The sequence below is a fragment of the Somniosus microcephalus genome, chromosome 26, assembly GCF_052327205.1.
Source record: "Somniosus microcephalus isolate GS21.2 chromosome 26, FLI_Smic_1.0, whole genome shotgun sequence".
Lineage (NCBI taxonomy): Eukaryota > Metazoa > Chordata > Chondrichthyes > Squaliformes > Somniosidae > Somniosus > Somniosus microcephalus.
In genome coordinates, this window is record NC_141012.1 from 1,635,203 (window position 1) to 1,661,721 (window position 26,519).

A 26,519-nucleotide genomic window follows, 5' to 3' on the forward strand; every position below is an offset into this window, starting at 1 on the left:
GGCCTCTAGTTGCTTTGCGCCCCAATTGGCGCCTTCTTAAGGCGCTAACGGGAGGCGCAAACAACTGAATTTTTCCCCCAAAGGATCTTAGCTCCGAAAATCAAGAGGTAGAATCAGTTTGGGTGGAGCTAAAAAACAGCAAGGGGCAGAAAACATTGGTGGGATTTGTTTATAGGACCCCAAACAGTAGTTGTAATGTAGGGCAGAGTAGAAATCAGGAAATTAGAGGCACATGTAACAAGGGTAATGCAGTAATCATGGGGGACTTTAATCTACATATAGACTGGGCAAACCTAATTTGCAGTAATAGTGTGGAGGACGAATTCATAGAATGTATGCAAGATAGTTTTCTAGATCAGTATGTTGAGGAACCAACTAGGGAACAGGCTATTTTAGATCTAGTATTGTGCAACAAGAAAGGGTTAATTAATAACCCTGTAGTAAAGGGGCCTTTAGGGAAGAGTGACCATAATATGATAGAATTTTATATTAAGTTCTAAAGTGATATCGTTAAATCTGAAACTGGGGTCTTAAATGTAAACAAAGCAAACTACGTAGGTATGAGGGGCAAGTTGGCTAAGGTAGATTGGGAAACTACATTAAAAGGTATGACAGTGGACGAGCAATGGCTAGCATTTAAAGAATGAATACATAATTTACAACAAATATACATTCCTTTAAGGCACAAAAACCCTACGGGAAAAGTGATCCAACCGTGACCAACAAGAGAAGTTAAAGATAGTATTAGATCAAAGGAAGAGGCTTATAATGTTGCCAAAAAGAGTAGTAAGCCTGAAGATTGGGAGGATTTTAGAATTCAGCAAAGGAGGACCAAGAAATTGATAAAGAAAGGGGAAATAGAATATGAGAGTAAACTAGCAAGAAACATAAAAACAGACTGTAAAAGCTTCTATAGGTATGTAAAAAGGAAAAGATTAGCGAAAGTTAGCGTGGGTCCCTTACAGGCTGAGATAGGAGAAATTATAATGGAGAATAAGGAAATGGCAGGGAAATTAAACAAATACTTTGGGCTCGATTTTCATTGAGCCATGGAGTTGGGCTTGGAGGCGTGCGGGGGGTTAAAATCGCAAAAACTGGCGTGCGGGAACCCCCCCGCCTGGTTCCCGACTCCAAGCAATTTTAACTCAGGCGTGTCTGATGGTCCCGATTCCGTCCCGCATCCAACAGGCGGGACTGGTCTTTAAGGCCCTTAATAACCACTAAATGGCCTCTATAATCCTATTTTGAAAGGCCCTTGCAAATTTAACCCTTTTCCCACGTAAAACACGCCTGGTGGGAAACAATAATGTGAAACCTGGCGGGAGCACGACTGGATTGCTGACTATCAACTGCAGGTCAACCATTAAAGAGGAGATTTGATCAGCCATCATTTGCAGGTGGCAGGACTTAGTGGTCTCAGGTCTGGGGTAACTTTTAGAAGGCTTAACCACACCTGTGGAAGGTTGGAGCCTCACACCCATCTCCAGTGTGACCTCCTGGGAAACCCCTCTCGCCACCTTCACTCAGCGCTTCCTCAACGGAGGCATATACCAGAAGCATGGGAGCCATTTATTTCCTTCCCATCTGGGCATTAGAGGAGCTTGAGCACCAGCCACGGCACCAGCAGAAACAGGAACAACAGCAGCAGCAGCAACAGCAGCAGCAGCAGGAGCGCCAGGCTGCTGCTCACCCACCTGAGGCTGCACAGGCCAGAAGGGGCCAGCGTCTGGAAGCCCGTCGGCACAGGAGCTAACCCCCAAACAGGGTCTACAGATGCAGGGTCACCTATCTCAACATGTCTGAGCAGCAGTGCCAAAGGCGGCTCCGACTTTCGCGAGAGGTAGTGACTGACATCTGCGCAATGCTACAGCAAGACCTGCTGCCCAGAGGACCAGGTGGACAAGCATTACCAGTGGCTGTCAAAGTCACCACCGCACTCAACTTTTTTGCCTCAGGCTCAATCCAGGGATCAGCAGCAGACGTCAGCGGCATCTCCCAGGTGGCTGCACACACTTGCATCACGCAGGTAACTGATGCCGTCTTTGCCCTCGCGCACAATCACATCCATTTCACCAAGGATCGAGCAAGTGTCACGGCGCGAGCGATTGGATTAGCTCACCTGGCAGGCTTTCCAAGGGTGCAGGGCATCGTTGACTGCACATATGTGGCCCTTAAGGCACCCCATCGCAATCCAGGTTTTTTTGTCAACCGCAAGGGCTTCCACTCCCTTAACGTTCAGCTGGTGTGTGACAAGAAGGAAATTTTGCATGTTTGTGCCATGTACCCTGGCAGTTGCCATGACTCCTTCATACTGCGCCAGTCTAGTGTGCCTCCGCTATTCAGTCCGCCAGACCAACTTAATGGATGGCTACTTGGAGACAGAGGCTATCCCCCGAGGACGTGGCTAATGACGCCATTGAGGAGACTACCCAACGAAGCTGAGGAGAGCTACAACTCCAGCCACATGTCCACCAGAGCCATAATCAAGCAAACCATTGGTTTGCTGAAGATGCGCTTCAGATGCCTGGATAGATCAGGTGGAGCCCTGCAGTACTCAGCAGCCAGGGTCTCCAGAGTCGTCGTGGTTTGTTGTGCACTTCACAACATGGCACAGCGTCGTGGCTTGCAGATTCCTGAGGACCAAGTGGCTCCTCACATATCCTTCTCAGATGATGATGATGATGAGGAGGAGGAGGAGGAGGGTGAAAACGAACATCCTGCAGAGGCCCATCAACCAGCGGCAGCATTACGCGAGAACATTGCTCCCGGGATGCAAGGAACGCACTCATCCTGGCCAGATTTGCTTAGCCTAGTCAATCAAACACTTTTGCCTCACAGCTTCTTACCAGAGCATTGACAATGGCCAAGAACCAGAGGATTCCTAGCACTCTGACCACCATACTGACAGTTGCAAGTATTCCAAAGGCCTCAATGTGGAAGTCCCAATAGCGAAATGACAGACGCCACAACTGCAACATTTGCCATCAGAATTTTTATGTACAATTACGACATGATGGCATTTTTACACTGAACACAAAATTCCACCCAAGTGACTACCCTTGTGACTACTTGTGCTTTATCTTCCTCTTACACGTGCTCCTACGTAGTGGTTCCCCTGTGGCTTCAGCAGATGTGGAGGCCCCTTGCTCACTTTCCTGCTGCTCCTGTCTCGACACGTTTGGCGGGCGTCCTCTGGGATTGCGAGCCTGTGAGGGCTCGTCAACCATCTGCTGCTCCTGCGGCTGTGCAGGGGTTGAGACGTCTATCTCACTTGGGTATGGACTCTGGTGGGGCTCTGACCGAGGGCTCTGCAGTGGCATGGAAGTGTGAGCGCTTGGAGAGGAGCCCCCACTTCCTTGAGGTATGCCACCAACCTCCCTCTCATGGGTCAGGTCCCCCTCAGTGCCTGCAAGTGGCTGGAGAGCACCTTGCTGCACATCAGGGGGGACATGGGGACCCGTATCTGCAATGGCAGTCCTACTCAGAAGGACTTCCATGAAGGTCTGGTTTCTCTGTTCAATAGATGCCCATCACTCCTCAGGAGATGTCATTGTGATGAAATATATGCCTTCATCAGCCCATGTGTTATACCTGCTTGTATTGTGTGAACCGCCCCCTTTTGTTCCTATTGTGTGTATTGGCTACGCCCCTGTCTTTTGCCATATAAAGGTCTCAAGAGCTGTATGAGTCATTCCTACCAGACGAACCCGATGTGGGAAGACCTGCAATGCTGCAATGTTCTTAGTGATTAAAAGCCTTCAGTTGAATCCTTGTCTTTGAGTTATTGATGGCATATCAATTTTAATCACTAAAACACCAAGATGGATCGACTCCTGAAACCAGAGCGCTTGGATCTGGACCCCCATGCCTCAGACGCAGCCACACAGTTCGGACACTGGTTCCAATGCTTCGAATTTTTCATTGCAAACTCATCCACCGCCATAGCAGCCGCAACCGCTACCGGAGACATGAAACTGGGAATCCTGCGAAACTGGGTGAGCCATCGGGTTTCCCCTCTCATCCAAGATGCCACCAGCTACGGGGATGCCTGCACCATTCTGAAGGCCCACTACGTGCGGCCAATAAACGAGGTGTACGCCAGGCATCTTCTGACTACTCGCACGCAGCGGCATGGTGAGCCACTAGAGGACTTTATACTAAGCCTAAAAGTACTGGGCAGAGACTGTAACTGTAAGGCCGTGTCTGCCATCATGTACACGGAGGAGCTGATTCGAGACTCCCTTATTGCGGGCCTCAGTTCAAATTACATTCGGCAGAAACTGTTTGAAAAGGAGGGACTGGACTTAAAACAGGCTATAGATATAGCGCGATCGCTGGATATGGCCCAGAATAACTCTGAATCCTGTTCCCCAGGCCACGCGGCCCACTCCGCCTCGTGCGCGCCGTGGGGGCCGCCATCTTGGAAGCCATCTTCACCTCCCAGGTCTCAGGCCAGCCCAGCACCATCGGAGCCCCAGCCCCCACCCAGGAGCCCCACTACTGCCGCGATGCATCAGGGCCCGAAATGCTACTTCTGCGGCCAGGACAAACACTCCAGGCATCTGTGCCCAGCGAAGGGCACCATCTGTTTTAAATGCGGGAAGAAAGGACATTTCAGCAAAGTCTGCAGAGAGAACCCCGCCTCCAACTCCACCACCGCCGCGTGCGCGCCGTGGGAGCGGCCATCTTGGAAGCCATCTTGTCCACCCTCATGGAGTCCACCATCTTGCCCCGACTACACGGACCTCCAGGACCCACTGGTGGCCTCGATCACTGTGGATCAATCCAGGCCGCATCCGTTGTCTAAATCGATGATGGACATAGAGGTAAACGGGAACAAGGTTAAATGCTTGATTGACTGCGGGAGCACCGAAAGCTTTATTCATCCTAGCCTGGTAAAACGACTTTCACTAACGATAGTCCCCACACAGGGCAAAATCGCCATGGCCGATAAGACTCATACCTCAAAAATTACAGATTTCTGCGCGGTTATGTTGTCGGTAAAAGGCAATGATTACAGAGATTTTAAACTATTGATAATGCCAGATCTCTGTGTGAACGTGATCACAGAAACCCCACAGTGCAGATAGAGGCCATTTCGGCCCATCGAGCCTGCACCGACACATATCCCACCCGATCCCCGTAACCCCTACACCAACACATATCCCACCCTATCCCCGCGTATTTAATCCCCCTAACACTAAGGGTCAATTTATCATAGCCAATCAACCTAACCCGCATATCTTTGGGCTGTGGGAGGAAACCGGAGCACCCGGAGGAAACCCACGCAAACACGGGGAGAATGTGCAAACTCCACACAGACAGTCGCCCGAGGCCAGATTCGAACCCGGGTCTCTGGTGTTGTGAGGCAACAGTGCTAACCACTATGCCACTGTGCTCTTGGGTCTGGACTTCCAGTGCCACCACCAAAGTATCACGCTTACCTACGGTGGGTCCCAGCCGCCCCTCACAGTATGCGGTCTGGCTACCCTGAAGGTCAAGCCGCCCTCTCTGTTCGCCAACCTCGCACCCAACTGTCGACCCATAGCGACCAAGAGTAGGCGGTACAGCTGGGAGGATAGACGGTTCATTGCGTCGGAAGTAGAAAGACTCAAGCGGGAGGGTATCATCGAATCCAGTACCAGCCCGTGGCGCGCCCAGGTAGTAGTAGTTAAGGGTAGCGAAAAGAAGCGGATGGTGATAGATTATAGCCAGACGGTTAATCTATACACCCAGCTAGACGCCTACCCTCTGCCCCACATAGCGGATATAGTTAACCAAATCGCGCAATACCGGGTGTTTTCCACCATCGACCTAAAATCGGCATACCACCAGCTCCTCATTAGGCCGGAGGACCGTCCATACACCGCCTTCGAGGCGAACGGACGTCTCTACCACTTCCTCAGAGTCCCCTTTGGGGTAACGAACGGGGTCTCGGTCTTCCAGCGGGAGATGGACCGCATGGTCGATGAGAACCAGTTAACAGCCACCTACCCATACCTAGACAACGTCACCATCTGCGGCCACGACCAGCAAGACCACGACTCGAACCTCGCGAGATTTCTGAAAACCGCCCTCAGACTCAATCTCACCTACAACGAGGACAAGTGTGTCTTTAGCACCACGCGCCTCTGTATCCTGGGCTGCGTGGTGGAAAACGGGGAAATCGGTCCGGACCCCGACCGATTGCGCCCCCTACGGGAGCTACCCCTACCAAACACTCCCAAGGCCCTGAAAAGGTGCCTGGGTTCTTCTCCTATTACGCCCAATGGGTCCCCAATTATTCCGACAAGGCCCGTCCCCTCCTGAAATCAACGTCCTTCCCGCTCACGGCCGAGGTCCACGCCGCCTTCAACAGCATTAAACACGACATTGAGAAGGCCGCGCTGCGGGCAGTGGACGAAAACATCCCTTTCCAGGTCGAAAGCGATGCGTCCGACTTCGCTTTAGCAGCCACCCTCAACCAGGATGGGCGGCCCGTAGCCTTTTTCTCAAGAACCCTCCAAGGGCCCGAGATCAGGCACTCCGCGGTAGAGAAGGAGGCCCAGGCCATAGTGGAGGCAGTGCGGCACTGGAGGCACTACCTAGCTGGCAAACGCTTCACCCTGCTTACCGACCAGCGGTCGGTAGCCTTCATGTTTAACAACAAACAGAGGGGGAAGATCAAGAACGACAAAATTCTCAGGTGGCGGATCGAACTCTCCACGTTTGAGTACGACATAATATATAGGCCGGGGGCCCTCAACGAATCGCCCGACGCCCTATCACGAGGGATGTGTGCCAGCATCCAGGGGGACAGGCTACAGGGCCTCCACAATGGCCTCTGCCACCCGGGGGTCACCCGGCTATTCCACTTTATAAAATCCCGTAACCTGCCCTATTCCATCGAGGAGGTCCGGTCTATGACCAGGGACTGCCGCACCTGTGCGGAATGCAAGCCCCGTTTTTTCAGGCCCGACCGAGCCCACCTGATCAAAGCTACACGGCCATTCGAGCGCCTGAGCTTAGATTTCAAGGGACCACTCCCCTCCACCGACCGCAATGTGTACTTTCTCAACATTGTGGACGAGTACTCCCGCTTCCCATTCGCCTACCCCTGCCCAGATATGACCAGTGCCACGGTCATCAAGTGCCTCGGCAACCTGTTTTGCACGTTCGGCATGCCTAACTACATCCACACTGACAGGGGGGCGTCGTTCATGAGCGATGAACTGCGCCAATACCTGCTGTCGAAGGGGATAGCCACGAGTCGGACCACTAGTTATAACCCCCGGGGTAATGGGCAAGTGGAGAGGGAGAACGCGACAGTGTGGAAGGCGGTCACCTTAGCATTAAGGTCTAAAGGCCTCCCCACCTCCCGCTGGCAGGAGGTCCTCCCAGACGTACTCCACTCGATAAGATCGCTACTGTGTACTGCTACTAACGCCACTCCTCACGAGAAGATGTTTGTTTTTCCCCGCAAATCAACCTCTGGAGTATCCCTACCCTCGTGGCTCTCCACCCCAGGGACAGTCCTGTTACGGAAGCATGTGAGGGGCCACAAAACGGATCCCCTCATGGAGGCAGTACACCTACTCCACGCAAACCCACAGTACGCGTACGTCAAGCACGCCGACGGGCGTGAAGACACCGTGTCCATAAAGGACCTCGCCTCGGCAGGAAGCGACGACGACGACCCATCACCACCACCCCCAGAAGAACCTCCACCATCCCCAGAGGTATCCTCACCACCCCCAGAAGTACCTGCAACACCCCCAGCACATGGGTATGCCCAGGAGGGCACCACGGACTCCCGGTCGGAACCCGAGGTACTGTTGCGACGTTCAGGAAGGACTATCACACCACCGGACAGACTAAATCTGTAGAAGGGGTGAATGTGATGAAATATATGCCTTCATCAGCCCATGTGTTTTACCTGCTTGTATTGTGTGAACCGCCCCCTTTTGTTCCTATTGTGTATATTGGCTACGCCCCTGTCTTTTGCCATATAAAGGTCTCAAGAGCTGTATGAGTCATTCCTACCAGATGAACCCGATGTGGGAAGACCTGCAATGCTGCAATGTTCTTAGTGATTAAAAGCCTTCAGTTGAATCCTTGTCTTTGAGTTATTGATGGCATATCAGTCATTCTATTCTGAACAATGACCATGTTTTCCATACCCTGGCGACTAAGCTCCTCCATGGCCGTAGCCCTCCTCTCCTCTACCGTAGCCATCCTCTCCTGTATGGGAACCAGCCTTACCACGGAGGTAGCAATCATTTCCACGGAGGTAACCATCCTTTCCATGGTGATGCGTTCATGCGCAAATGACTCCACAAAGGCTCTGCTCATGTTCGCTATGGACTCCTCCATTCGCTCCACACTCGTAGCGACCCTAGAGACAAAACCTGCCAGAGACTCCTGCATCTGTGCCTGGAGTTCCATCACCTCTGATCTTATGGATGGACCCAGAGGCAGAGGGTCGACATGCTGCTGAGCCGAGCTGGCAGAGTCCTGCGCTCTCCGACTAGGACTCTCCACTGCTGTCCCTGTCTCCACAATCTGCTGATGCTCACTTGTGAGCTGTGATACACCAGGTGACAACACTACTCTATGTCCTGAAGGTCCCATCGAGGTGTGAGTGTCTGCGCTGGTGCTGGGTGCGCTGAATTCTGCTGACGTTGCGCCCTCAGAGGTTGCAGCTTCCTCTGAGGAGCCTGGCTGCTCAGCCTCTTCTTCTTGGCTAGGGGGGACGGATGCTTGTGATGTTCCTGTGGGGGAGTAAAGGAAAGAGTCAGAGATGTAATGCCAAGGCTACATGCACATAGCTTTTTGCAGATGCTCATAAGTCCATCTGTTACAGCTTCACAATCATTATCAGTGACTCATGCAATGTCAAAGAGAGAGATGGGAAACTTTTCTGTCACCAGCTTGCTGTGTGGCACCCGTCTCTCCGTCCCCCACGCGCGAATTATCCTCTATTCCCATAATTTCCAGGATGGCCTCCTCCCAGAGGTCAGGTGGGCTAATGAGGCTGTCCCTCCTCCTGTCCTCGCTCGCTCTCTTTTGTTGTGAGCTCTCTTTTCCTGCAATGAGGGAGACAAGTGGAGGTTGAGTGAGAATGAAGGAGTGAGTGTAGAGATATCACAGAATCACAGAATCACAGAAACCCCACAGTGCAGATAGAGGCCATTTCGGCCCATCGAGCCTGCACCGACACATATCCCACCCGATCCCCGTAACCCCTACACCAACACATATCCCACCCTATCCCCGTAACCCCACGTATTTAATCCCCCTAACACTAAGGGTCAATTTATCATAGCCAATCAACCTAACCCGCACATCTTTGGACTGTGGGAGGAAACCGGAGCACCCGGCGGAAACCCACGCAAACACAGGGAGAATGTGCAAACTCCACACAGACAGTCACCCGAGGCCGGATTCGAACGCGGGTCCCTGGCGCTGTGAGGCAACAGTGCTAACCACTATGCCACCGTGCATAGCATAGATACTTAGGAGACAAAGATGGAGTGAGGTTACAAGACCAAGGGCCCTCCCTGTGTGTTGTCAGTTGTGTTCAAAGCATCAGAGTGATAGGGAGTGTGAGGGCTGCATGGTGGAATAGTTATGTGAATGTGAGCATAGACAGAGAGGGAATGGGTAAGGGTGCATGGATGTCATTGTCAAGTGGGATGTGGAGGAAGAGATTGCTGAAGCTGAGTGCTGGTGAGGAAAGGCAGTGGGGATCAGATTGAGGGTGATGGGAAATTCATACTCACTTTTCCAGTGCGCTGAAGGTCATGAAATATTTTCCTGCACTGTATCCAGGTTCTGCGGGTGACTCCCAAGGAGTTGACTTTCTCAGCCACCTGCATCCACACAGCCTTGGTCTGAGTGGGAGGCCTCTTCCTCCCTGATGAAGGGAACAGGACCTCCCTGTTGGCCCTAGCCCCATCGACTAATGCCTGCAGTGCCGCCTCGTCAATACGAGGAGCTGCTTTTGCCCTCCCGCTTGTCATCTTTCCTGCAGGTCCCTCTGACACCAAATAGAGAAAGCTTGGAAGCCTGCAGAAGAAGCAAGGCTTGCTGTGGACCTTAAATGCAGCAGCAATGATGACATCATCGGAGGGGACTTTCAGTCATGAAAAACACCTTTGCAAAGGCTTCCCACACGTTGGAAATCAATTGGGCAATTGAGTTAAAATTGCATCAATCTCCCACATCCATTTAGATTTGTGTGGGAAACACAAAATTCGGATAACACGACAACAGCCTGCACCCGAGTTAAAATCCAGCCCTTTGTGTCTGTCTTCACGGAAGAAGACGCAAAAAACCTCCCGGAAATAGTGGAGAACCAAGGGTGTAGCGAGAATGAGGAACTGAAAGAAATTAGTATTAGTAAAAAAATAGAACTGGGGAAATTAATGGGACTGGAAGCCAATAAATCCCCTGGATCTGATGGCCTACATCCTAGGGTTTTGAAAGTGGTGGCTATAGAGATAGTGGCTGCATTGGTTGTCATTTTCCAAAATTCCATAGATTCTAGAACGGTTCCCGTGGTTTGGAGGGCAGCAAATGTAACCCCACTATTTAAGGAAGGAGGGAGAGAGAAAACAGGGAACTGCAGTCTAGTTAGCCTGACATCAGTAGTAGGGAAAATGCTAGAATCTATTATTAAGGACGTGGTAACAGGGCATTTAGAAAATAATAATAGGATTGGGCAGAGCTAGCACGGATTTATGAAAGAATCATAGAAATTTATAGCACAGAAGGAGACCATTCAGCCCATCTTATCTGTGCCAGCCAACAAAGAGCTCTCCAGCCGAATCGCACTTTCCAGCTCTTGGTCCGTAGCCCTGCAGGTTACGGCACTTCAAGTGCATATCAAGTACTTTTTAAATGTGATAAGGGTTTCTGCCTCTACCACCCTTTCAGGCAGTGAGTTCCAGACCCCCACCACCCTCTGGGTGAACAAATTTCTCCTCAAATCCCCTCTAAACCTTCCACCAATTACTTTAAATCTGTGCCCCCTGGTTATTGACCCCTCTGCTAAGGGAAATAGGTCCTTTCTATCCACTCTATCTAGGCCCTCATAATTTATACACCTCAATTAGGTCTCCCCTCAGCCTCCTCTGTTCCAAAGAAAACAGACCCAGCCTATCCAATCTTTCCTCATAACTAAAATTCCCCAGTCCTGGCAACATCCTCGTAAATCTCCTCTGTACCCTCTCTGGTGCAATCGCATCCTTCCTGTAATGTGGTGACCAGAACTGCACGCAGTACTCTAGCTGTGACCTAACTAGTATTTTATACAGTTCAAGCATAACCTCCCTGCTCTTGTATTCTATGCCTCGGCTAATAAAGGCAAGTATTCCGTATGCCTTCCTAACCACCTTATCTACCTGGCCTGCTACTTTCAGGGATCTGTGGACATGCACTCCAAGGTCCCTCTGATCTTCTGCACTTCTCAGTGTCCTACCATTTATAGTGTATTCCCTTGCCCTGTTGGTCCTCCCCAAATGCATTACCTCACACTTCTCCAGATTGAATTCCATTTGCCACTGTTCTGCCCACCTGACCAGTCCATTGATATCTTCCTGCAGTCTGCAGCTTTCTTCTTCATTATCAACCACACGGTCAATTTTTGTATCATCTGCAAACTTCTTAATCATACTTCCTACATTCAAGTCCAAATCATTGATTAATATCACAAAAAGCCAGGGACCCAGTACTGAGCCCTGCGGAACCCCACTGGAAACAGCCTTCCAGACATAAAACCACCCTTTGATCATTGCCCTTTGTTTCCTGCCTCTGAGCCAATTTTGGATCAAACTTGACACTTTGCCTTGGATCCCATGGACTTTTACTTTCGTGACCAGTCTGCCATGTGGGACCTTATCAAAAGCCTTGCTAAAGTCCATATAGACTACATCAAATGCACTACCCTCATCAACCCTCCTTGTTACCTCCTCAAAAAATTCAATCAAGTTAGTCAGACACGACCTTCCCTTAACAAATCCATGCTGCCTGTCCCTGATTAACCTGTGTCTTACTAAATGAAGATTTATCCTGTCCCTCAGAATTTTTTCCAATAATTTTCCCACCACCGAGGTTAGGCTGACTGGCCTGTAATTACTCGGTCTGTCCCTTCCTCCCTTTTTAAACAACGGTACCACATTAGCAGTCCTCCAGTCCTCTGGCACCACACCTGTAGCCAGAGAGGATTGGAAAATGATGGTCCGAGCTTCTGCTATTTCCTCTCTTACTTCTCTTAACAGTCTGGGATACATTTCATCCGGGCCTGGGGAATTATCCACTTTTAAAGATGCTAAACCCCTTAATACTTCCTCTCTCACTGTGCCTATTTCATCTAATATTTCACACTCCTCCTCCCTGATAACAATTTCTGCATCGGCCCTCTCTTTTGTGAAAACAGGCGCAAAGTATTCATTAAGAACCATACCCATGTCTTCCACCTCCACACACAGGTTACCTTTAAGGTCCCTAATAGGCCCTACTATTACTTTAGTTATCCTCTTGCTCTTATAAAACATCAGGGAAATCATGTTTGACGAATCTGTTAGAGTTTTTTGAAGTTGTAACTAGCAGACTAGATAAGGGGGAACCAGTGGATGTGGTGTATTTGGATTTTCAGAAGGCTTTCGATAAGGTGCCACACAAGAGGTTATTAAACAAAATTAGGGATCATGGGATTGGGGGTAATACACTAGCATGGACTGAAAATTGGTTGATGGACAGAAAACAGAGAGTAGGAATAAATGGGTCATTTTCGGGTTGGCAGGCTGTAACTAGCAAGGATCAGTGCTTGGGCCTCAGCTATTCACAATCTACATCAATGATTTGGATGAGGGGACCAAATGTAATATATCCAAGTTTGCTGAGGATACAAAGCTGGGTGGGGATGTAAGTTGTGAGGAGGATGCAAGGAGGCTTCAAGGGGATATAGACAGGCTAAGTGAGTGGGCAAGAACATGGCAAATGGAATATAATGTGGAGAAATGTGAAGTTATCCACTTTGGTAGGAAAAATAGAAAAGCAGAGTATTTTTTAAATTCTGAGAGATTGGGAAATGTTGGTGTTCAGAGGGACCTGGCTGTCCTTGTACACGAATCACTGAAAGTTAACATGCAGGTACAGCAAGCAATTAAGAAAACAAAATGATTTGAGTATAAGAGTAAAGACGTCTTACTGCAATTACATAGGGCCCTGGTGAGACCACACCTGGAGTATTGTGTACAGTTTTGGTCTCCTTACCTAAGGAAGGATGTACTTGCCATAGAGGGAGTGCAACGAAGGTTCACCAGACTGATTCCTGGGATGGGGGGATTGTCCTATGAGGAAAGATTGAGTAGACTCGGCCTATATTCTCGAGAGTTTAGAAGAATGAGAGGTGATCTCGTTGAAACATACAAAATTCTTACAGGGCTTGACAGGGTAGATGCAGGGAGGATGTTTCCCCTGGCTGGAGAGTCTAGAACCAGGGGTCACAGTCTCAGAATAAGGGGTCGGCCATTTAGGACTGAGATGAGGAGAAATTTCTTCACTCAGAGGGTGGTGAATCTTTGGAATTCTCTACCCCAGAGGGCTGTGGAGGCTCAGTCATTGAGTATATTCAAGACAGAGATCGATAGATTTTTGGATATTAAGGGAATCAAGCGATATGGGGATAGTGCAGGAAAGTGGAGATGAGGTTGATGATCAGCCATGATCTTATTGAATGGCGGAGCAGGCTCGAGGGGCCGAATGGCCGACTCCTGCTCCTATTTCTTATGTTCTTATGTTCAAAGTGTTCTTTATATTCTTAAATGCTCGAAACTCCCGTTAGTTTTAAATTTGGATCTTCCTCGGGTAACAACACCAGACCTTAAAAAACAAACGAACCCATCCCTGAACCCACAGCTTATCTAACAGGGTATCTAAGAGGCCAGTAAAACTATAACCAAGGGTAAATATTGTTCTGAGTGCAGCGCAAGCCTCTGTGAACCCTGGAGAGAATATTTGTCCTGGAACTGATGATTCGGTGCCGATTTATCATTGGTATAAAGTCCAAGGATAAAGTCAGATGACTGAATGCTTCATGCAAAGACGTTAAGAGACAAAGTTCATCAGAGACCAGAGACCTGCTGCCAGCAGATCAGGCTGAGTCAGCGATACATTGACCTCCACCCAGGGTTTATCCCGAGTCTCCTCCCCTCTCATCTCCCGAACATGCTGACTCTTCCTGGGGTCCAGGTTCCGAGGCTGCCAACAGCCACCTCACCCAAGAGGCCATTCTTAATCTGCAAGCCTCGGTGGCAGTGGGCTATTTGACCAGGAAGGGCTGCAGAGTGGAGCCTGATCCCGACCTGATTCGTTGTCCCAGGCACACACCCTTCGCAGCAGGACTGGAATCTTCCTGGGTTTGTTTTCCTCCCTGACCGGAGGATGCTGAGACCAGGCGGTGCTCCTCTGTCTGAGATCAGTTCACTCAGCACTGACCCAGGGATCCAACCTCCAACCATGCTCTGTGTGACTCAGTACTAGGAGACCGGTAGCATAGTGGTTATGTCACTGGACCAGTAATCCAGAAGCCTGGACAAATGATCCAGAGACGTGAGTTCAAATCCCACGGCAGCTGGGGAATTTAAATTCAGTTAAATAAATAAAAAGCTAGTGTCAGTAATGGTGACCATGAAACTATCGGATTGTCTTAAAAATCCATCTGGTTCACTAATGCCCTTTAGGGAAGGAAATCTGCCATCCCTGGAGACCCACAGCAATGTGGTTGACTCTTAACTGCCCTCTGTTGTAACAAACCGCTGCGAAACAAAATAATAAGAATGAAACCGGACGGACCACCCGGCATCGAGCTCGGCACCGGCTACGGACATGGCAATGGCACACCCAGCCCAGTCAACCCTGCAAAGTCCTCCTCACCAACATCTGGGGACTTGTGCCAAAATTGGGAGAGCTGTCCCACAGACTAGTCAATCAACAGCCTGACATCGTCATACTCACAGAATCATACCTTTCAGCCACTGTCCCAGACTCCTCCATCACCATTCCTGGGTATGTCCTCTCCCACCGGCAGGACAGACCCACCAGGGGTGGCGGCACAGTGGTATACAGTCGGGACGGAGTGGCCCTGGGAGTCCTCAACATTGACTCCGGACCCCATGAAGTCTCATGGCTTCAGGTCAAGCATGAGCAAGGAAACCTCCTGGTGATTACCACCTACCGCCCTCCCTCAGCTGATGAATCAGTGCTCCTCCATGTTGAACACCACTTCGAAGAAGCACTGAGAGTAGCAAGAGCACAGAATGTACTCTGGGTGGGGGACTTCAATGTTCATCACCAAGAGTGGCTCGGTAGCACCACTACTGACCGAGCTGGCCGAGTCCTGAAGGACATAACTGCCGGTCTCGGCCTGCGACAGGTGGTGAGAGAACCAACACGAGGGAAAAACCTACTTGATCTCGTCCTCACCAATCTACCTGTCGCAGATGCATCTGTCCATGACAGTATTGGTAGCAGTGACCACCGCACAGTCATTGTGCAGATGAAGTCCCATCTTCACACTGAGGACACCCTCCATCGTGTTGTGTGGCACTGCCACCGTGCTAAATGGAATAGATTCAGAACAGATCTAGCAGCTCAAAACTGGGCATCCATGAGGCACTGTGGGCCATCAGCAGCAGCAGAATTGTATTCCACCACAATCTGTAACCTCATGGCCCAGCATATCCCTCACTCTACCATTACCATCAAGCCAGGGGACCAACCCTGGTTCAATAAGGAGTGAAGAAGAGCATGCTAGGAGCAGTACCAGGCGTACCTAAAAATGAGGTGCCAACCTGGGGAAGGTGCAACACAGGACTACATGCATGCAGCATGCTATAGGGCTAAGCGATCCCACAATCAACGGATCAGATCAAAGCTCTGCAGTCCTGCCACATCCAGTCGTGAATGGTGGTGGACCATTAAACAACTAACGGGAGGAGGAGGCTCCATGAATATCCCCATCTGCAATGATGGTGGAGCCCAGCATGTCAGTCTCTTAGGCAGTCCCTCAGAACCGAGGATGGCTTGCTTCCACATTAAAAATGAGTTCACAGGTAACTGATGAGTCCAATGCGGGACCTACAGTCTCTGTCACAGGTGGTGCAGGTGGTGGGTGGGGTGCTTGGGTTGACGTGCGCTCCTTGCGCTGCCTGCACTTGACTTCCGCTTGCACCCGGCGAAGAGACTCGAGGTGTTCGGCGCCTTCCCGGATGCTTCTCCTCCACTTTCTGCAGTCTTGGGCCAGGGATTCCCAGGTGTCGATGGGGATGTTACACATTTTCAAGGAGGCTTTGAGGGTGTCCTTGAAGCGTTTCCTCTGCCCAACTGGGGCTCTCTTGCTGTGCCGGAGCTCCAAGTAGAGTGCTTGTTTTGGGAGTCTCGTATCGGGCATGCGGACAATGTGACCCGTCCATCGGAGCTGATTGAGCATGGTCAAAGCTTCGATGCTGGTGATGTTGGCCTGAGCAAGAACACTGACGTTGGTGCACCTATCCTGCCAATGGATTTGCAGGATCTTGCGGAGGCAGCGTTGGTGGTACCTCTCCAATGCTTTGAGGTGCCTGCTGTATATGGTCCATGTCTCTGAGGCATACAGCAGGGCGGGTATCACTGCTGCTCTGTAGACCATGAGCTTAGTGCCGGGTTAGAGGTCCTGGTCTTCAAACACTCTTCCTCAGGTGACCGAAGGCTGCACTGGCACACTGAAGGTGGTGTTGGACTTCGTTGTCGGCGTCTGCCCTTGTTGACAGTAGGCTCCCGAGGTATGGAAAGTGGTCCACGTTGTCCAAGGACTTGTCGTGGATTTTGATAATCAGAGGGCAGTACTGTGTGGCGGGGGCAGGTTGGTAGAGGACCTTTGCCTTATGGATGTTTAGTGTAAGGCCCATGCTCATGTACGCTTCATAGAAACATAGAAGATAGGAGCAGGAGTAGGCTATTCGGCCCCTCGAGCCTGCTCCGCCATTCAGTGAGATCATGGCTGATCATCCAAACTCAGTACCCTGTCCCTGCCTTCTCCCCATATCCCTTGATCCCTTTAGCCTTAATAAATATATCTAACTCCTTCTTGAATATGTTTAATGAATTGGCCTCAACTGCCTTCTGTGGTAGAGAATTCCACAGGTTCAACACTCTCTGGGTGAAGAAATTCCTCCTCATCTCAGTCCGAAATGGCTTACCCCTTATCTTTAGACTGTGACCCCTAGTTCTGGACTCCCCCGCCATCGGGAACATCCTTCCTGCATCTAGTCTGTCTAGTCCTGTTAGAATTTTATAAGTTTCAATGAGATCCCCTCTCATTCTTCTAAACTCCAGCGAGTATAAGCCCAATCGACCCAATCTCTCCTCATACGTCATTCCTGCCATCCCAGATATCAGTCTGGTGAATCTTCGCTGCAAGAACATCCTTCCTCAGATAAGGCGACCAAAACTGCACACAATACTCAAGGTGTGGTCTCACCAAGGCCCTGTACAACTGCAGCAAGACATCTTTGTTCCTGTACTCGAATCCTCTCGCTACGAAGGCCAACATACCATTTGCCTTCTTAACCACCTGCTGCACCTGCATGCTTACCTTCAGCGACTGGTGCACAAGGACACCCAGGTCTCGTTGCACTTCCCTTTCTCCCAATCTATTGCCGTTCAGATAATAATCTGCCTTCCTGCTTTTGCCACCAAAGTGGATAACCTCGCATTTATCCACATTATACTGCATCTGCCATACATCTGCCCAATCACCCAACCTGTCCAAATCATACTGGAGTTTCTCGGCATCCTCCTCACAGCACACACGCCCACCCAGCTTTGTGTCGTCTGCAAACTTGGAGATATTACATCTAGCTCCCTCGTCTAGATCATTAATATATATTGTGAATAGTTGGGGTCCTAGCACCGATCCCTACGGTACCCCACTAGTCACTGCCTGCCACTCGGAAAAAGACCAGTTTATCCCAACTCTTTGCCTCCTGTCTGCCAGCCAGTTCTCTATCCAAGTCAGTACCTTGCCCCCAATCCCATGTGCTTTAACTTTACACGCTAATCTCTTATGCAGGACCTTATCGAAAGCCTTCTGGAAGTCCAAATACACCACATCCACTGGTTCTCCCTTATCTATTCTACCAGTTACATCCTCAAAAAATTCCAGTAGATTAGTCAAGCACGATTTACCTTTTGTAAATCCATGTTGACTTTGTCCGATCCTGTCACTGTTTTCCAAGTGCTCTGCTATTACTTCTTTAATAATGGACTCTAGCATTTTCCCCATTACCGATGTCAGGCTTACCGGTCTATAATTCCCCATTTTCTCTCTACCACCGTTTTTGAATAGTGGTGTAACATTAGCTACTCTCCAATCTATGGGAACTGTTCCAGAATCTATAGAATTTTGGAAGATGACCAGCAATGCATATACTATTTCTAGGGCCACTTCCTTAAGTACCCTAGGATGTAGATCATCAGGCCCTGAGGATTTATCAGCCTTCAATCCCATCAATTTCCTTAACACCATTTCCCTACAAATACTGATTTCATTCAGTCCCTTCCTCTCATTAGACCCTATGTTCCCCGACATCTCTGGGAGGGTATTTGTGTCCTCCTTTGTGAAGACAGAACCAAAGTATGTATTTAATTGGTCTGCCATTTCTTTGTTCCCCATTATAAATTCCCCTGATTCTGACTGCAAGGGGCCTACACTTGACTTCACCAATCTTTTTCTCTTCACATATCTATAGAAGCTTTTACAGTTAGTTTTTATGTTCCCTGAAAGCTTACTCTCATACTCTATTTTCCCCCTCTTAATTAATCCCTTTGTCCTCCTTTGCTGAATCCTAAACTGCTCCCAATCCTCAGGTTTGCTGCTTTTTCTGGCCAATGTATATGTCCTCTCCTTGGATCTTACGCTATCCCTAATTTCCCTTGTTAGCCATGGTTGAGTCACCTTTTTTGTTTTATTTTTATGCCAAACAGGGATGAACAAATTCTGTAGTTCATCCATGCGATCTTTAAATATTTGCCATTGCCTATCCACTGTCAACCATTTAAGTAACATTCCCCAATCCATCCTACCCAACTCGCGCCTCATACCATCATAGTTTCCTTTATTTAAATTCAGGACCCTAGTCTCACTCTCCATCTTAATGAAGAATTCTATCATATTATGATTGCTCCGCCCCAAGGGGCCTCGCACAACAAGATTGCTAATTAATCCTTTCTCATTACATAATACCCAGTCTAAGATGGCCTGATCTCTAGTTGGTTCCTCGACATATTGGTCCAGGAAACCATCCTGTATACACTCCAGGAATTCTTCCTCCACAGTATTGTTACTAATTTGGTTAGCCCAATCTATATGTAGATTAAAGTCACCCATGATAACTGCTGTGCCCTTATTGCACGCATCTCTAATTTCCTGTTTAATGCCATCCCCAACCTTGGCATTACTGCTTGGGGGTCTGTATACAACTCCCACTAACGTTTTCTGCCCCTTGGTATTTCTCAGCTCTACCCATACAGATTCCACATCATCAGAGCTAATATCCTTCCTTACAATTGTGTTAATCCCCTCTTTAACCAGCAATGCTACCCCACCTCCTTTTCCTTTTTGTCTGTCTTTCCTGAATACTGAATACCCCTGGATGTTGAGTTCCCAGCCTTGGTCACCCTGGAGCCATGTTTCCGTAATCCCAATCATATCATATCCATTTACTTCTATTTGCGCAGCTAATTCATCCACCTTATTACGAATGCTCCTCGCATTAAGACACAAAGCCTTCAGGCTTGTTTTTTTTAACACTCTTAGACCTTTTAGAACTATTATTTACTGTGGCCGTGTTTGATTTAAACCCTTGACTTCTCTGCCTGCCACTTTTGCTTTTCTCCTTCCTGTCTTTTGCTTCTATCCTTGTTTCCCATTCCTCTGTCTCCCTGCACAGGTTCCCAACCCCCTGCCATTTTAGTTGAAACCCTCCCCAACAGCACTAGCAAGCACTCCCCCTAGAACATCGGTCCCTGTCCTGCCCAGGTGCAAATCGTCCAGTTTGTACTGGTCCCACCTCCCCCAGAACCGGTTCCAATGTCCCAGGAATTTGAATCCCTCCCCCTTGCACCATTCCTCTAGCCACATATTCATCTGAAATATCCTTCTATTTCTACTCTGACTAGCACGTGGCACTGGTAGCAATCCTGAGATTACTACCTTTGAGGTCCTATTTTTTAATTTACCTTCTAACTCCCGATATTCAGCTTTTAGGACCTCATCCCGGTTTTTACCTATATCCTTGGTACCTATATGCACCACGACAACTGGCTGCTCACCCTCCCCGTCCAGAATGCTCTGCAGCCGCTCCAAGACATCCTTGACCCTTGCACCAGGGAGGCAACGTACCATCCTGGAGTCTCGTTTGCGGTCGCAGAAGCGCCTATCTATTCCCCTTACAATAGAATCTCCTATCACTATAACTCTCCCATTCTTTTTCCTCCCATCCTGTGCAGCAGAACCACCCATGGTGCCAGGAAGTTGGCTGCTGCTGTCTTCCCCCGATAAGCCACCCCCCCCACCAACCATATCCAAAGCAGTATATCTGTTTGAGAGGGGGATGGCCACAGGGGACCCCTGCACTACCTGCCTGTGCCTACTACTCTGCCTGGCAGTCACCCATTCCCTTCCTGCCTGTGCAGCCTTTACCTGCGGTGTGGCCAACTCCCTAAGCATGCTTTCCACGACGTCCTCAGTATCGTGAATGCTCCAGTATGTATCCATTTGCAGCTCCAGTGCCACAATGCGGTCTGCCAGTAGCTGCAGCTGGATATACTTCCCGCACACATGGTCGTCAGAGACACAGGAAGTGTCCCTGATTTCCCACATAGTGCAGGAGGAGCATACCACGGCACCGAGCTGTCCTGCCATGACTTACCCTTCAATTAATTTAAATTAACTTAAATCAAATCAATACCACCAATTACACTACAATTAAATGATATATTCAAGGGCCCTTGGTTACTAGCACTAGAAACTATAACCACAAAAAAATTAAGACCATCTAAACTTTATAAACTATGAACCTTAGTCAAACTATAGAGTAGTATAAATACTCCCTGGCCATACTCACCCAATCAGCTGCTCCCTCCTGCCCGCGTCACGTTTTGAATCATGGCGTGGCTCTGGAACGCCGCCGCCGGTCTGAGATTGGTAAGAAAGCCCACAAAAGTGAGTTTAAATACTCACTGGGTCTCCGGTCTCACTGCTCCCGACACCAGCCTCTGCAAAGAAAGCCCAGTGAAGGTGTTGACGATGGTTTGGAGTTCAACCTCCGAGTGAGAGCAGACGCAAGCGTGGTGGACCATTAAACAACTAACGGGAGGAGGAGGCTCCATGAATATCCCCATCTACAATGATGGTGGAGCCCAGCACGTGAGTACAAAAGACAAGACTAAAGCGTTTGCAGCCAGAAGTGCCAAGTGGATGATCCATATCGGCCTCCTCCTGAGGTCCCCAACACCACAGAAGCCAGTCTACAGCCAATTCGATTCACTCCACGTGATGTCAAGAAACGGCTGAGCGCACTGGATACAGCAAAGGTTGTGGGCCCTGACAACATCCCGGCTATCTTGCTGAAGACTTGTGCTCCAGAATGAGCCGCGCCTCTAGCCAAGCTGTTCTAGTACGGCTACAACACTGGCATCTATCCAACAAATTTGGCATCTATCCAACAACCATCATCAAGTTTGCGGATGACACCACGGTGGTAGGCCAGATCAGCAACAACGATGAGTCAGCCTACAGGGAGGAGGTCCAGCATCTCGTGAAGTGGTGCACCGATAACAACCTGGCCCTTAACATCAAGAAAACCAAAGAAATCATTGTGGACTTCAGGAAGTCTAAAGGCGGAAGTCACCCCCCCATCCACATCAATGGGGCTGTGGTGGAAAGGGTGGACAGCTTTAAGTTCCTCGGAGTCCACATCACGGAAGACCTCTCCTGGTCCCTCAATACCTCCTCTCTGGTGAAGAAGGCCCAGCAGCGCCTATATTTCCTAAGGAGGCTGAAGGGATGTAACCTGTCACCCCTGATCCTCTCTAACTTTTACCGCTGCACAATAGAGAGCATCCTGACAAACTGTATCACAGTATGGTATGGCAGCTGTAGCTACTATGACCGGAAAGCCCTGCAGCGGGTAGTCAAAACTGCCCAACGCATTACCGGCACCCAGCTACCGACCATAGAGCACATATACCAGAAACGCTGTCTACGGAGGTCACGTTCCATCATCAAAGACCCTACCCACCCCAGCCACAGTCTGTTCGCCCTCCTGCCATCTGGGAGACGCTACAGATGCATTCGCACCCGTACGACCAGATTTAGGAACAGCTTCTTTCCCAGGGCTGTCATCCTACTGAACTCCACAAATAAACACTAAAGCCTGCACATCTGCCAATGCACTTTATTATGGTTATGTTTATGTTAATATACTACAAGCCAAATGTATGTTGAATGTTTAAATGTCTTAATCTAAATGTACACTCTCGGGAGCCGCAAGCCTACATTTCGTTGTACTGCACTTGTGCACTAACAATGACAATAAAAGTTGATTTGATTTGATTTGATTTGAATGTGGAAAACTGCCCAGGTATGTCCTGTCCACAAAAAGCAGGACAAATCCAATCCGGCCAATTACCGCCCCATCAGTCTACTCTCAATCATAAAAGATAGGAGCAGGAGTAGGCCATTCGGCCCCTCTAGCCTGCTCTGCCATTCAATGCGATCATGGCTGATCATCCAAGTTCAGTGCCCGGTCCCTGCTTTCTCCCCATACCCCTTGATCCCTTTAGCCTTAAGAAATATATCCAACTCCTTTTTGAATATATTTAATGAATTGGCCTCTACTGCCTTCTGTGGTAGAGAATTCCACAGGTTCACCACTCTCTGGGTGAAGAAATTCCTCCTCATTTCTGTCCTAAAAGGCCTACCCCTTTATCCTTAGACTGTGACCCCTGGTTCTGGATTCCCTGACCATCGGGAACATCCGAATCATCATCAGAGTGATGGAAGGTCTCTTCGACAGTGCTATCAAGTAGCACTTACTCACCAATAACCTGCTCACTGATGCCCAGTTTGGGTTCCACCAGGACTACTCCAGACCTCATTACAGCCTTGGTCCAAACATGAACAGAAGAGCTGAATTCCAGAGGTGAGGCGAGAGTGACTGCCCTTGACATCAAGGCAGCATTTGACCGAATGTAGCATCAAAGAGCCCGAGTAAAACCGAAGTCAACGGGTATTGGGGGGGGGGGGGGAACTCGCCACTGGCTGGAGTCATACCTAGCACAAAGGAAGATGGTTGTGGTGGTTGGAGGTCAACCATCACAGCCCCAGGACATTGCTGCAGGAGTTCCTCAGGGCAGTGTCCTAGGCCCAACCATCTTCAGCTGCTTCATCAATGGCCTTCCCTCCATCATAAGGTCAGAAGTGGGGATGTTCGCTGATGATTGCACGGTGTTCAGTTCCATTTGCAACTCCTCAGATAATGAAGCAGTTCATGCCCGCATGCAACAAGACCTGGATGACCTTCAGGCTTGGGCTGATAAGTGGCAGGTAACGTTTGCGCCACAGAAGTGCCAGGCAATGGCTATCTCCAACAAGCGAGCATCTAACCACCTCCCCTTGACATTCAACAGCATTACCATCGCTGAATCCCCCACCATCAATATCCTGGGGGTCACCATTAACCAGAAGCTTACCTGGACCAGCCACATAAATATTGTGGCAACCAGAGCAGGTCAGAGGCTGGGAATTCTGCGGCGAGTGTCTCACCTCCTGACTCCCCAAAGCCTTTCCACCATCTACAAGACACAAGTCATGAGTGTGATGGAATACTCTCCACTTGCCTGGGTGAGTGCAGCTCCAACAACACTCAAGAAGCTCGACACCATCCAAGACAAAGCAGCCCAGTTGATTGGCACCCCATCCACCGCCTTAAACATTCACTCCATCCACCACTGGCGTACCATGGCTGCAGTGTGTACCATCTACAAGGTGCACTGCAGCAACTCGCCAAGGCTTCTTCGGCAGCACCTACCAAACCCACGACCTCTTTCACCTAGAAGGACAAGGACAGCAGGCGCAGGGGAGCACCACCACCTCCAAGTTCCCCTCCAAGTCACACACCATCCTGACTTAGAAGTATATCGCCGATCCTTCATCGTTGCTGGGTCAAAATCCTGGAACTCCCTCACTAACAGCACTGTGGGAGTACCTTCACCACACGGACTGCAGCGGTTCAAGAAGGCGGCTCACCACCACCTTCTCAAGGGCAATTAGGGATGGACAATAAATGCTTGCCTTGCCAGCGACGCCCACATCCCAGGAACAAATTTTAAAAAAGAGCAGCTGATGTGGTTTACTTTCAAAAAGAGAGTTTACTCTTTCCCCACAGCTGTGAAATTTTCCCCTTCCAGTATTTATCCAATTCCCTTTTGAAAGTTACTATTGAATCTGCTTCCACCGCCCTTTCAGGCAGCGCGTTCCAGATCACAACAACTCGCTGCATATAAAAATTCTCCTCATGTTGCCTCTGTTTTTTTTGCCAATTACCTTAAATCTGTGTCCTCTGGTTACTGACCCTTCTGCCACTGGAAAGTTTCTCCTTATTTACTCTATCAAAACCCCTTCATGATTTTAAACACCGCCATTAAATCTCCCCTTATCCTTCTCTACTCGAAGGAGAACAACCCCAGCTTCTCCAGTCTATCCACGTAACTGAAGTCCCTCATCCCTGGAACCATTCTGGTAGATCCCCACCGCACCCTCTCCAAGGCCTTGACATCCTTCCTAAAGTTTGGTGCCCAGAATTGGACACAATTCTCCAGCTGGGGCCTAACCATCATTTTATAAAGGTTTAGTATAACTTCTTTGATTTTGTACCCTATGCTTCTATTAATAAGACCAAGGATCTCGTATTTTCCTCAGTAAATGTTCTCGGCAGGAACTCAAGAACTGACAAAGGCGTTTTAAAAAGGGCATCATAATCCCGATTGGAATTCTGGCAATGGGTCTGCTGGGTTGAACACAGGATTGAGCAACGATTCAATGACATTAACACTTCATGAACTGTGCCTGCACTCAAAAAAAAGTTATTGTAAGTTTAGTAGACAGCAGTAGTAAGGGTTACAATTGAGCTCAATGTTCTGGGCTAGGGATAGGGAGAAATCGGCCAGGATTCCTGCTCCTTTCCGACGAGGTGTTAAACCGAGGCCCTGTCTGCTTTCTCAGGTGGACGTAAAAGATCCCATGGCACTATTTCGAAGAAGAGCAGAGGAGTCCTCCCTGGCATCGTGGCCGATATTTATCCCTCAACCAACATCACTAAAACAGATTATCTGGTCACTATCACATTGCTGTTGGTGGGATCTTGCTGTGCACAAATTGGCTGCCGCGTTTCCTACATTACAACATTGATTACACTTCAAAAAGTACTTCATTGGCTGTAAAGTGCTTTGGGTGTTCTGAAGACACTATATAAATGCAAGACTTTCTTTTGTTTCCTGATCACTTTCCATTGACTTTGGCAGGGCCTGCAGTGGTCCTGAGGGGGGTTGGGGGTAGGGGGAGGTGGAAACGAGGAGGGATGAGACTGGGCCAGTCTACAGGTACGTCCTGGAGGGGGGTCGGGGGGAACAACGGGACATGTCTGTGCCGGCCTGCTCCTCCTGGCTCCACAGAAATGAAACCTTGAAAACTTTTTGCGCCCATTTCTTGAGCAGCCCCTGGTGGTCTCTTTAAGGGCCACTCAGGACCTGATACCAGGCAGAACCTGCGCTGTGTATCTGTGCACTCATTTCAATCGGGGTCCTAGAACTGGGGTTAGGCGCCCGATTTTCACATGCAAGGCCCCCAAGTCGCCGGACTCCAATTTGCCAGCCATCGCACTTCTGGGGGAGATTGGGGTGTGGGAGCTTGTGTCCTGAATTTTGTCCATCTAGCCTTCACTGAACCCCAAAAAACAGGAGGAACGAGGTTGAATTTCTCTCTCACTGTCCATGGCCCACACACGGAGATTGCAGACATGCTTGAGGTATCAGAGAGCGGCCAGCACTGAGAGAACAGGGACTGGAGCAAGAGTCGGCACCCGAGGAACTGGCGCCCAGTACGAGGGAACAAGGAGGAGAAACAAAGTACAATCGTACAACCCCGTGAACCAAGATCATCAATGTACACCAGCAAAGTATCTACAAAACGGTACGTTAGAGCATACCTGTCATAAGGTGCAAACAGGCAACCAGAGACTGTTCCAACCAGGCGCATCAGCAGCACTCGACACCCTAAAGTTACAGGAAACTAGTTAGGGACTGAAAGCCACTGACGGTCCAGCCCTCCCCTCATTAACATGCGTAAGGGACCCAACGCCTGTTTTAGGCAGCCGCCTGGGATGCCTGCCAATATGGCGGCGCCGGGAACACCGGCACAGATCGGGAACGGGGCG

At 49.5% G+C, this 26,519-nt stretch overlaps 1 protein-coding gene across 5 annotated transcripts in view; it reads right to left on the reverse strand.

Annotated features, from left to right (window-relative positions):
- LOC147100202 (uncharacterized) overlaps positions 1-26,519 on the reverse strand; it is a 97,252-nt gene that overhangs the window by 42,231 nt on the left and 28,502 nt on the right. The window contains exon 1 of one of the 5 annotated variants that reach the window (XM_085967639.1): positions 26,292-26,425. The exons of the other annotated variants lie outside the window; for them this stretch is intronic. The gene's annotated coding sequence lies outside the window, so the exon portion shown is untranslated. Of the gene's footprint in view, positions 1-26,291; positions 26,426-26,519 lie in introns of those variants that run through there. 5 annotated transcript variants of the gene reach the window in all.